Source organism: Bidens hawaiensis, unplaced genomic scaffold (genome assembly GCF_021521415.1).
Source record: "Bidens hawaiensis isolate Kalapana, Puna unplaced genomic scaffold, B.hawaiensis_p1.1 tig00027759_1, whole genome shotgun sequence".
NCBI classification, from domain to species: domain Eukaryota; kingdom Viridiplantae; phylum Streptophyta; class Magnoliopsida; order Asterales; family Asteraceae; genus Bidens; species Bidens hawaiensis.
This window is the reverse complement of record NW_027494495.1, coordinates 127,471-142,018: the sequence shown is the minus strand read 5'-3', so window position 1 is coordinate 142,018 and position 14,548 is coordinate 127,471.

Here is a 14,548-nt window from a genome sequence, read left to right as displayed (position 1 = left end):
AAACCAAAACCCCCATACAACCATGTTATTCTCAATGCTTGGACCCTAACAGTCAACTTCATTCCCAACTCGGGCAACCTTTTCCAAACTCATTTTGCCATCAGGCGTAGGCCGTAGAGATGCAAAAGCTAACCGGTTAATTGATTTCTTATCGGGTTTTAATCAGAAATCTAACCGGTTAGTAATGTAATACTCCATCCGTCCCATTATAATTGTCCTAGTTTGATTTTCAAGTCTTTCTTTTCCAACCTTGGCCATAAATATTTTTGTTCGTGTCATCTAATACCTGATGAAAATTATATCAATGTAAAATACATTTAAAACTCAATCCATTAAAATATTTTACATCAAATATTATATAACACAAACGAAAATATTTTTGTTCGTGTCATCTAAGACTTGAAAAATCAAACTAGGACACTTATAATGGGACAGAGGGAGTAATATGGATATATATATATATATATATATATATATATTTATGTATGACCATCATGATTATTTATATTATAATAGATCAAAGTTAATTAGTTATACCTTAATATTATATTAGGTAGGTATTTGTTGATGAACCAAATAATCATTTCTTGCTAATTAAGGGTTTCCCCTTGGTTGTATTTAAATATGTGGAGAGGCTAATTAACATTAACACAACATAACCCTAAATATGACTAAGTTCGTCACCATTTCGGTTTCTCAAGAACCCTAATCCCCATCACTAATATACACTATCATGATGTCTAGATCTTTCTCATCGGCTGTTGCTTCTCTCTCTGCTGTAACATGTATGTTTTTGTTATAGGTTTTGTAACATTCGTTACTTTTCAAACCCGAAAACCCGACCCATTTTAAATTTTTGGTTTTTGTTCTATATATATTTCAAATTCGTTTATGTATTTTTATATTGAATTAGTTTAACCGACCCGTCGTGTCGTTTCAATAAATTCGTTTTATCGTTTATCATTTAATATTAATTACGACGATTTATAGTTATTTCTCGTTCAGTGTTTATATGTTTAGTTCAAATAAAAAATCTCCGAGCTATACAAGTTTATAAAATAATCAATCTCCAAAATCTACGAGTATAAAACGTAAACAATCCCAAGATAATAAAAATATACCAAGTTTCGATTAAGTTACATATGGTTATAAAGTTCAAGGGTTAAACATTAATAAAGCAAAAACAGTTTATATACATATTTAAGAAGTTGAGGGGCTTAAAAGGAAAATTGGAATTTAAATAATAATATTATATTAATAAAAAAACCCCAGCCGGCCCTCTCTTCCCCCTCCCTCACGTTTTTCCGGCGAGGCCAAATTCCGGCGACGGCAGAAACATTCATGCGACCTTAAAAACATCTCAAAACGCCAATTTTAATCCCGTTTTAATGTTATAAACTCGTTGCACCACCATCTTAATGATTAATCAAGTCTATTTACGCGTAATAACACTCCAACGTTCGGATATCAATTCCTAAACCGCCGGATAATAATTGACATTTCATTAACGCGTATTAATCACCCAACGGATCGATTACAACTATAAATAGCATCCTAATCCTATCCTAAACGTGCTACAACCATAAAATTACACAAACGAACCACCCATAACCTCAAATCTGTTCTTATTATTCCGTTTTCCGGCGAGACTCGTTCACCCGCACTCCGGCACCATTTAAGGTATTTATCACATGGCTTTGATTCATTTTAACCCGACAAACGAAATCCCGAATCTATATTAACCTAACATGGTCTGGATTTGGCGAATTGAAAACCCTAGGGTTAGGATGAAGAAGATGAAGTTGAACAACTTGTTTATAACTATCAGTTTCCATGTTTGAACAACAAACTAGTTTGGTCCAGTGGTTGGGTATTCTTTGTATGGTCATGGGGACCCGGGTTCGAACCTGTGTCACAGCAAACCCATTTCATTTTTTTAAAACCAATTTTACTAGTTACAATAAATTAATTATACATTTATAAATCATACAAAATACATAAAATTATCTTTTTATAGTTAAAAGTTGTTGTAACTTCCATTAGCATTTTCGTTCAAGTATAAACTTTTACAAACCAAACCTCTCGTTAAAACTCGTAGGATAATTATATAAATAATATATATAATAAATCCTAAACCGACAAACGCTTATACTAAATACCGACTTTTGTTTTCATTCGTTAAACTTTAAAATTCGTATTCGTTTGTCAAAATAAAATATATCGTTATCATCCAAACTCCAAAAACGTTGTAATATTCAAATTAGATATTAATCTCGTAATTTAAACCAATATTAATTTAATAATTTATAAATAATTCATTAATGTATAAAATAATATTATAATACCCAACTCCATAATAAAATATACATTCAACACTTCTATTTCCCGACAACCCGATCTATTTACTTTTTAAGTCGTTAGTTAATATTGATTTTTGTACTTTTAAATTCTAGTTCGTGACGTTCAGTTGCTTCGGTTTCATTTACGCACTTTCGCTTACATTTCAAGTTTGTCTTCAACTTCAAGGTGAGTTTCTCACACCCCCTTTTTACTCTTTTTTTTTCTATTTTGGGGGTAGCATATATATCCTATCAACAATTCAATTTCGTTTATTTATTATTACAACCTACAATTCATTATATGGACTTGTGTGTTTATTTGCTTACTTGCTCAAAGATTACGTGCTCGTGGTTTCCTCATTAAGTATGATCATACGCCCCCCTATGCACTCAGGACCTCGATGTTATGAGTGGAATGGGGACCCCCGATCCGAGTACATTGGTTTTTACCAACGGAAAAGACACTTACTTGCGCTATTATCTGAGTACGCTGGTGCACAATCCCAGCTGGAAAGGACCTTACTTGCTCATTTACACTTGTTCATGGAATTGTAGATTTTTATGTACTTATATCAAAACTTGTGTGAACTCACCAACTATTCATTTAGTTGACTTTATTTTATATATATGTTACATGTACAATTATTAGAGGATGAAACGGGGAAGACACTAGAACTTAGGTTATATTAATAAATGGACAAGTTAATAATTGTTCTTGTATTTTCCTTGTATTTCTTGTTACAAACTTGTGTACTTGATGTTTAAATTAATTAATTATAATATTGTCACTTAATAGTGTCACATGTGTTTTGGGCAATCTGTACGTCACACTCGGGCGTATTCCGCTTTAGCCGGGGTGTTACAGATTGGTATCAAAGCCGTGACAATAAGATAGGACATTAGACGTAGTGTTCTAATTAGTTATAGTTTATTTGCTTAATTTCTTAGGTTGCATAATTAGAAATTATGTGGGCCCTATGTGATTGTTCAAAGCACTTAGTTGTTACTATTATACTAATGATTCAATTACTTCAATTACACAAGCACACACAAGTCTAAGGCTTATGCCTAAAAACAAATATTTTTCCAACATTTTCAATTATTGATTTTCATTGTGGTGTCCCCGATATTTATTCTTCTTAAATATGGTTCTTTATGGCAGGTATGTAGTAACTGTAAGGGAGACGTGCCTGTTTTCCGAAACTCTTGACACCAAGGTTATTGAAACCTAAGGATAAGCAATACGTATAAATCTCAATCAGACACGGGACCCGGTTGCTTACCTGGAGAGTTAGGAAAGAGCATGAACTCTATTAAGTCAAAACATACCACTTTCAACGCCATATGAATCACAATTTTAAGTTTTCAAAGGCGACCATGTTCTCTTTGTGAAAAGAATATGGTTGCACTTCTCTATGTTTTACAATGTGTTTTAACTGGAAGTCTGTACACGAATACCAAGCTTTCGGTTCGATTTAATTACACATTTTTTTACAAGAATAGTTAAGTTTTTAAAAAAAAAAAATAAAAATTTTGTGACATATTTTCTTTATTTATACGCTCATTTACGGCTTAACATTTTAAAAGTTTGCAAAGTAATAACCGAATTTCAAACGATTCCTTTGTTATTTTACTACTACGTTTTATAATTGAAAATTCGAAAGGTCATGGTGAATATGAATGGTCGAATTTCAATTCGATTACCTTATTGTTATATTCATTTACACTTATGTTTTAAAATTGAAAATTTAGAAAGTTATGGTGGTACATGAACACTCGATTTACAATTCGTTTCTACAATTTATTGTTAAGTTTAATACTTATTCCATATGATTATTCAATAATTTCTTAGATTTTCGTTGTTGAATGTGAAAACTCATGACGTCTCATGGGAATTCCAATTTCGATTTCAAATTTTGTTTCATATGATCTCCTTTCTTTACTTGTTTCATTGATGTATCTATTAGTCGTTTTTATACTTACTTCCCAAGTCACGCAAATCCCTCACGTTTCGTATCACGCCTTCTCATTTTTCTAGTTGTCGCACTCAACTCGCGAAATGACAATCCAAGTTATGAAGTAAATGGCCTCCGCGATCCCGATCACCCCACGTTTGACCGCACCTACCTTCATCGCTATAGTTAATTCAAATTCAAACCCAACACCATTCTTGGAAACGCAAACTAAACCCAACCGAAAGGCCTCACGCTGAAACACACCCTTTGTACAGTATGTGTAAATTCCACCACTTTACTTCCCCAAAACGTTGATATGCTTCAATCCGTGGGAGATTCAGTTACCAGTTATTGCTAAGACCTACTCAAACTCAACGCCACTCACCTATCTGCAAGACCTGTACCTAACCATTTGTCTTAATCACATGGTTAACCTCATGCTTCAAGCCTACTAACATTGTGGTGACCTTAGCACACTCGCCATACTTTGGAAGGCCTAACTTGTTTTCGCTATGCAATATCCTAACCCCGCATCTTTGTCGACCTTATACGATTTTTTTTTCGGTTTCAATACTTAGATTTATACAAAACTCATCAAACTCGTTTACATTTTCTTTTGCATACTTTTCTACATTTTATTTCTTTCACTAACACCTTGCGCTTAATCCCAAATCCTTAGTTATATTAACCTTCAATCAAATGGATTTTCTTTAAAAAGATTTATTACCTCTATTATTATTATTATTATTATTATTATTTTTAAAGTTATTAATATTACCATCATTATTAATATTACTACTACTATTGATATTAGTACCATCACCGTCATCATCATTATTATTATTACGGTAATTATCAATATGGTTATTATTAGAATTGTTATTATTATTATCGTTAATATTGTTTTAATTATTATTATTAATATTAGCAATATTATTATTACTAGTACCACCGTCACTACTATTATATAATAATATTTAAAGTAAAATAGTTGCTTCAAACAAGTTTTGAACCCTTTTGAAACTATTTTTTTATTCAATAATATTTTTTTTATTATTATTATTATTAATATTATTATTACGAGTATTATCGTCACCTCTAATAATAATGTAATTATTATTTCAAGCCGTAAGTAAACTTTTTGTTTCAAACAAATCTTAAGCCCTTTTGAGGCTATATTTCATTAAGCAAGACATGTTTTCTGACAATCTTTTTCCTAGACTGCTGGCCAAAAGAAAACATTTATTTTACGTTAAGGATTTCATAATATTCTCAAGTTTTAGCGCTAGTTAAAAACGTTTTGCCTAACTAAAATAGAATAATCTTATTTCACCATGAGATATAAAAACACCACGATTTACAAGCGATTTTTGTAAATTAAAATATATGTTGTATCCCTTCTTTTCTTTTCCTTTCGTTAACGCCAATGAGTTTCGACTAAGAAATCATGGCACCATCTCTCACGCCAACTTTCATACCCCAAATAAACCGACATTCGAGAAGACAAGCGTCGCAAGCTGCATTTTCTTTTCTTTTAGTTCTTCTTCACGTATTTTTCGAACGTACCCAACGTGATTTTTTTATATCCACCTCTGTAGATTATTGGTTACGAAGTTTATTTTGATTGTTCATTGATCTTTGATTCATATTCGTTTGTATTTTTACGAAACATCATTCTTATCTGCTTTATTAAATCGGTTTACGTTTGTTATTTCAAATCTCGTGGTCTATGACCCATATTTTGTTTTTCTTAAACGTAACCGTTAAGTGAAAATTGGGACTATGAACATGTATGTATAGCTACCTAATAGAAACCGTATTTGCATTTTATTTCTACATTTTACTATCGGTGACCAGTTCTTTCCAAACAAAATTCGTTTACTTAGAACCAGGACTGTGCCCCATGTACATGCCGAATTTTTGTTATGTTATATTTTTACACAAATTGTTTTGTTTATTCGTGTACTTCTCTTTCACTCGATGTTTTATTTTAACCAATTTGTGGTTCTTGATTTCATCAATTTGAAACAAATGTTTTTTTCTGATTTCAAAATTTCAATTGTTTACTTTGATAAACTCAAGGTTGCTATTGGAACTTTTCTTTCACAAACTTAATGGATTTCCATATTGTGATAATAGAATATTGTTTATCTATTTTATTTCAAATTATTAATTTATATGTTGTAATGTTCACTTTATTTCATCTCAATGTTTTATTTGAACCAATATATTGTTCTTGATTTCATCAATCTAAGACAAATACTTTATTTTAGTTTTGAAGTTCTAATTATATACTTGATAAGCACAAAGTTACTATTATAAAAAAAATTTCTTTTTACAAACTTAATCGATTTCAATATTTTAATATTAAAATTTCGTTTATCCATTTCATTTCGAGTTATTATCAATTTACATATTTATAAGATATAATTGTTTATTCATCTCGACAATGCCATTGGTCACGTCTATGTTTTATTGGAGATTTTCATTTGTAAACATCATGATATTTTGATACTTAAAAAGTTTCGTTTATTTAAACTATTCTCGAACCTAATGCGTTATCAAGTTACATATTCATATTTCGTTGGTTAAATGCTGCGTTTACCTACCACGTTATTCTCGACCCCATTATTTTAATTACATGTTACGTTGTTTATAATTCTAAATGTTTCATTCTTTAATTTCATTACCACGTTTATTTCGTTTTCAACATCGTTTACTTGCTTTAGACACGATGGCTTTATTTTCTTAACTTAGTGTTTTCGCTTTGTCCTTGGCCTGAATTGTCTATCGATGTCTTTTGTAATGTTTTTACCATTTTTATTCATTAGTTTTGATTTTCAACGTTCTATGTGATAATTTTATTTATTTATCAAATGTCTGTCTTAAAACCACACAATAGGGCAAGCTATATGGACCATCCGACGATAGAGGTAAATTATAGGTCGACACATAATTATCAAAGTCCGGTTGTGTGAAATAACTCGGAACTTGGAATGATTTTTGGAGAACGGGACAAATACCATAAGATAAGGGCATGGTGGATACGCCACTGGTACATCCTATGTATAAGTATCCTTGTCATATTTCCTATTTGTGGCGTTCTTTCGGGTCATTCAAAGATCTACGTTATTTTATTGTAATTGTGCATGTATGAAATTGCTAAAATTTCCAACCACTCTGTTTATTAGTTGTTCTCTTTAAAATTTTTATTTTTATTTTAATTTCGGGATGAAATTTCTAAAAGTTGTAAGTCTTGTAACATTCGTTACTTTTCAAACCCGAAACCCCGACCCATTTTAAATTTTTGGTTTTTGTTCTCTATATATATATATTTCAAATTCGTTTATGTATTTTTATATTGAATTAGTTTAACCGACCCGTTGTGTCGTTTCAATAAATTCGTTTTATCGTTTATCATTTAATATTAATTACGATGATTTATAGTTATTTCTCGTTCAGTGTTTATATGTTTAGTTCAAATAACGAATCTCCGAGCTATACAAGTTTATAAAATAATGAATCTCCAAAATCTACGGGTATAAAACGTAAACAATCCCAAGATAATAAAAATATACCAAGTTTCGATTAAGTTACATATGGTTATAAAGTTCAAGGGTTAAACATTAATAAAGCAAAAACAGTTTATATACATATTTAAGAAGTTGAGGGGCTTAAAGTGAAAGTTGGAATTTAAATAATAATATTATATTAATAAAAAAACCCCAGCCGGCCCTCTCTTCCCCCTCCCTCACGTTTTTCCGGCGAGGCCAAATTCCGGCGACAGCAGAAACATTCATGCGACCTTAAAAACATCTCAAAACGCCAATTTTAATCTCGTTTTAATGTTATAAACTCGTTGCACCACCATCTTAATGATTAATCAAGTCTATTTACGCGTAATAACACTCCAACGTTCGGATATCAATTCCTAAACCGCCGGATAATAATTGACATTTCATTAACGCGTATTAATCACCCAACGGATCGATTACAACTATAAATAGCATCCTAATCCTATCCTAAACGTGCTACAACCATAAAATTACACAAACGAACCACCCATAACCTCAAATCTGTTCTTATTATTCCGTTTTCCGGCGAGACTCGTTCACCCGCACTCCGGCACCATTTAAGGTATTTATCACATGGCTTTGATTCATTTTAACCCGACAAACGAAACCCCGAATCTATATTAACCTAACATGGTCTGGATTTGGCGAATTGAAAACCCTAGGGTTAGGATGAAGAAGATGAAGTTGAACAACTTGTTTATAACTATCAGTTTCCATGTTTGAACAACAAACTAGTTTGGTCCAGTGGTTGGGTATTCTTTGTATGGTCATGGGGACCCGGGTTCGAACCTGTGTCACAGCAAACCCATTTCATTTTTTTAAAACCAATTTTACTAGTTACAATAAATTAATTATACATTTATAAATCATACAAAATACATAAAATTATCTTTTTATAGTTAAAAGTTGTTGTAACTTCCATTAGCATTTTCGTTCAAGTATAAACTTTTACAAACCAAACCTCTCGTTAAAACTCGTAGGATAATTATATAAATAATATATATAATAAATCCTAAACCGACAAACGCTTATACTAAATACCGACTTTTGTTTTCATTCGTTAAACTTTAAAATTCGTATTCGTTTGTCAAAATAAAATATATCGTTATCATCCAAACTCCAAAAACGTTGTAATATTCAAATTAGATATTAATCTCGTAATTTAAACCAATATTAATTTAATAATTTATAAATAATTCATTAATGTATAAAATAATATTATAATACCCAACTCCATAATAAAATATACATTCAACACTTCTATTTCCCGACAACCCGATCTATTTACTTTTTAAGTCGTTAGTTAATATTGATTTTTGTACTTTTAAATTCTAGTTCGTGACGTTCAGTTGCTTCGGTTTCATTTACGCACTTTCGCTTACATTTCAAGTTTGTCTTCAACTTCAAGGTGAGTTTCTCACACCCCCTTTTTACTCTTTTTTTTTCTATTTTGGGGGTAGCATATATATCCTATCAACAATTCAATTTCGTTTATTTATTATTACAACCTACAATTCATTATATGGACTTGTGTGTTTATTTGCTTACTTGCTCAAAGATTACGTGCTCGTGGTTTCCTCATTAAGTATGATCATACGCCCCCCTATGCACTCAGGACCTCGATGTTATGAGTGGAATGGGGACCCCCGATCCGAGTACATTGGTTTTTACCAACGGAAAAGACACTTACTTGCGCTATTATCTGAGTACGCTGGTGCACAATCCCAGCTGGAAAGGACCTTACTTGCTCATTTACACTTGTTCATGGAATTGTAGATTTTTATGTACTTATATCAAAACTTGTGTGAACTCACCAATTATTCATTTAGTTGACTTTATTTTATATATATGTTACAGGTACAATTATTAGAGGATGAACGGGGAAGACACTAGAACTTAGGTTATATTAATAAATGGACAAGTTGATAATTGTTCTTGTATTTTCCTTGTATTTCTTGTTACAAACTTGTGTACTTGATGTTTAAATTAATTAATGATAATATTGTCACTTAATAGTTTCATATGTGTTTTGGGCAATCTGTACGTCACACTCGGGCGTATTCCGCTTTAACCGGGGTGTTACAGGTTTATAACAATATTCATGTTTTCTGTTACATACAAACTGATCAACATATGGTATCAGAGCGATGTTGATTAAACAGTTCTTCATGTCTTCCATTAACTCAAGATCTAAACTAGAAGACATGAACTAAAACCTGATAAACCTAAGATAATTTTCGGTTTTCCTTAATTAGTTTTATTTTTTTAATTAAAATCAGAATATAAACAAAACAAACCCTAACAATTGTTCGGTTTTAAAATCCGTGTTACCTACAGTTTTTGAAATCAAATAAATTAATGATGTTCTTCATGTTCATCAGAGTTTTTCGAAAATCTGGTATAATCTGGTTCAATATCTGGATTGATATAATGTTTTACTAAATTTTTCGATTAAAATTTTAGAACACGATTTTTCGAAATCTAGAAACTTTTAATATCAAATCTTGGATAACAAACATCCCTAAGAATTCAGATAAAACATTATCAAGTAACTGTTAATGAACTTATGGGTGTATGTGTTTATGGTTAAAATAGTTTCCGAAAAACAGTGAGTTTCCGAAAACACTAAATCCTGAAAACACATCAAACCAGTATACTCAAATTCCTGAGATTAATTTTTTTTTCATCAAACCGGAATACTTAAAATAGTTCGATCCGCGCTAATAATTGGGTTGCTATTAACTAAATCAATGTTTTGTAAATACTTTTAATATAAACATACATATTAATTAAATTTTGCAAAACATAGATAAAGCTTAACTGGAATGAATGATGATGTACACTTATGTCCAAAGGTGATGTGTTACATCTAACATATCATTCAGGTATAAATACATGTTGTGTTAGTTTAGTTTAAACACGATTTAAATGTATCACTTCTGCCCAAAGGTGATATGATACATCTATATCAAGCAAAACTAACTCGTGAATAATTAAAATTGTTGTCCCACTTCTGCCCAAATGTGATGTGTTATAATTGTTTTTGCACATATACTTAAATAAAATTTAATTCTGCCCATAGGTGATTTATTTTTTTATTTAAGTAGAATTTTTTAATTATATTAGTCTATTATTTTGATGTTAATAATAGACCTTTATTATTATAGCTTCATAATTTTAATGGTTCTTATCTATGCATGACTTAGTTTAGTTTTTCCCTAAATCACTCTAAGTTTGTTCTGGTTTAGTATCTTAATATTCTTATATAAATTCCTATAACAACTCCGAATAGTGGAATCACATTGTTAACTGGAGATAACTTTGTTGTCTAGAAGGACTCTCTTATGCTTAATATCGTTTTCCTGGATTTTGACTTTCCTCTAACCGAGGATGAACCTCCAGCACTAATCACTGAAAGCATTCCTGCGCAACACTTATTGTTCGAAAAATGAAAGAGATGCAACCGCATGTCTCTAATGCTTATGAAAAACTCCATTAGCATGCCAATAAGAGGATCCATTCCAGACTCTGAAAATGCTAAAACCTATTTGGCTTCCGTGGAGGAACAATTCAAAGGAACGTCTAAGGCGCATGCTAGTACTCTTATTCTCAAGCTGGTGACTACTAAGTGCAATGGAAGGAGTGGCATTCTTGGGCACATTATGATGATGAACGACATGGCCCATAAGCTGAAGTGATTAGACATGGAGATCAGTGATGGTTTTCTGGTGCACTTCATCATGACCTCTCTTCCAGCTTCCTATGAAGCTTTCAAGATCAATTACAACACCCATAAGAAAAAATGGACTATGAGTGAGCTGATTGCTATGTGCGTGCAATAGGAAGATCGTATGAAGATGGAACAACCTGAAGTTGCTTACCTTTCCAGCAGTTCTAAGAAGAGGAATAACACTAATTCAAGAAAGGAGTTTGCTAAAGTTCAGAAGACTAATACAGGTGCTTCATCTAGCTCTCAGAACTCCACTGGAAAGTCGTTCTGCACGTTCTGTAAGAAGTACATTCATAAGCAGAAGGACTACCTAGACTTTAAGGAGTAGCTGGCTAAGAAAGATAATGATCTCTTTATGATACTTGAGTCCTATAATTTAACTATTCCTGCTAATACATGGTGGTTTGATTCTGGATCTATCATGTGACCAATTCTACTCAAGGATTCCTTTCAATCCGGAAGCTGGAAAGAAACCAAAGAGCACAAAGACTGGGGAATGATAAAGAACATGAAGTCAAGGTTGTGGAAATTTTACAATTAATAATGAAAACTGGTTTATGTATTAATCTTTATGATACCTTATATGTTCCTGAGATTACTCGAAATCTTGTATCACGACCAAAGTTATACATGGACGGTTTTGATGTTTCTCATGGTCATGGAAAACTTATTATTTCTTTAAATTCTCAAGTGTTTGGTTATTTGGTTATGGCTTTTTGGATGGTGGTCTTTATAGATTATAACTAGATGATAATTTTTCTAAATCTTTTTTGTCATATAATATTAATGAATCACTCACAAAGATTAAAGAGAAACCAAGAGACTTCTTCTATGTTGTGGCATCAACGATTAGGCCACATCTCATGAGACCGGTTAGCCCTGCTCGTGAAGAATCAAGGTTTACCACATCTCGATTTCACCGATTTTGGAACATGTGTCAAATGCCTTAAAGGCAAAGTGACATCAGCAAATAAGAAAGGCGCAATTAGGAGCTCTAATTTATAAGAACTTATTCGTACTGATATTAGTGGTCCTTACCCCATTGCTGGCATAGATGGACATACTTCATTTATAACTTTCATTGATGATTATTCCCGATATATGTACTAGAATCTCATTAAAGAAAAATCTGAATCTGTTACAACTTTTAAAGATTATAAAACTGAAGTTAAAAAGCAATTATATCGTCAAATAAAGGTTGTCAGATCAGATAGGAGGTGAATATAATGAAAGACATACTGATGTAGGTCAGGCTGCTGGTCCATTTTATGAGTTTTGTAAGGGTCATGGGATCGTGAACCAATATACCATGCCGGATACACCTCAACAAAATGGTGTCGCTGAACGGAGAAAACGAACCCTTATGGATATATTACGCAGTATGTTAGCCAACACAAATTTACCTCTATTTATTTGGACTGAAGCCTTAAAATCAGCCGTTCATATACTCAATGGAGTTCCTTCTAAGTTTGTCCCTAAAACTCTTTATGAACTTTGGACATGAAGGAAACCGAGTCTTAATTATATGAAAGTATGGGGCTGTATTGTTGAAGCAAAACTTTATAGCCATTTCCTAAAGAAACTTGACCCTAAAACTGTTACCTGCTTCTGTATCGGGTATCCTGAAAATTCAAAGGGTTATTGTTTCTATTGTCCTTCCCATTTCACTCGTATTGTAGAAACCAAGCGTGTCGGGTTCATGGAAGATTACAAGATCAGTGGGAGAAGTTCTAACCCTTATGAAGAATTGTAGGAAATATAAGATGTGGGGGAGACTCATCGATTATTGTAGCTCCAGTTATTCCTCTTGTACCCAATGCAATTGAACCTACTGCACCAACTTCTCCAAACTCAGAATCCGTTATAAGAGATAATGAAGGCACATCAAACACTCAAAACCAAGACAATGCTGAACCCGTTAATCAACTAAGGAGGCCATCCAGGTCCAAAAGACCTAGTAATTTTGATGATTACGTCACCTATCTGACTGAAGCTGACGTCGGAAAGCTTTATGATCCTATCTCTTATAATGAAGCCATAAGCAGTGATCATTCTTCTGAATGAAATAAAGCGATGATTGATGAGCTTGACTCCATGAGGAAAAATGAAATTTGGGATTTGGTAGAATTGCCCTACGGTGTCAAACCCATAGGATGTAAATGGGTGTTCGAAACAAAACTTGATCCTAATGGGAATGTTGAACGCTATAAAGCGAGATTGGTTGCAAAGGGCTACACTCAGAGAGAGGGAATTAACTATCAAGATACTTTCTCACCTGTCTCTCGAAAAGATTCATTAAGGATCGTTATGGCCCTGGTAGCTCATTTTGATTTAGAGCTGCATCAGATGGACGTGAAAACCGCTTTCCTTAACGGCAATTTAGACGAAGAGATGTACATGAAGCAGCCTGAAGGTTATAAACCTGAAGGTCAAGAACATCTACTCTATAAGCTAAAGAAGTCAATATATGGGTTGAAACAAGCATCACGCCAATGGTACCTAAACTTTGATGAAGTCATGAAGAAACAAGGTTTTTCAAAGAATCAAGTGGATCAATGCACCTACCTCAAGATGAGTGGGAGTAAGTTTACTAAACTTGTCCTTTACTTAGATGATATTTTATTGGCAAGTAATAGTTTTGACATGTTGCATGAGTCGAAACGATTACTCTCGCATAACTTCGACATGAAGGATCTCGGAGATGCTTCTTATGTTATTGGCATTGAGATTCACCGAAACAGACACAAATGTATCATAGGATTATCTCAAAGGGCCTACATTGATCGTGTACTTACTCGTTACAAATGCAACATTGTAACCCAACTGCAGCTCCAGTAGTTAAAAGGGACATTTTCGGAGCATTCGAATGTCCAAAAACAGAGGTTGGAAAGGAGAAAATGAGATTGATACCTTACGCATCAGTTGTCAGGAGCCTTATGTATGCACAAG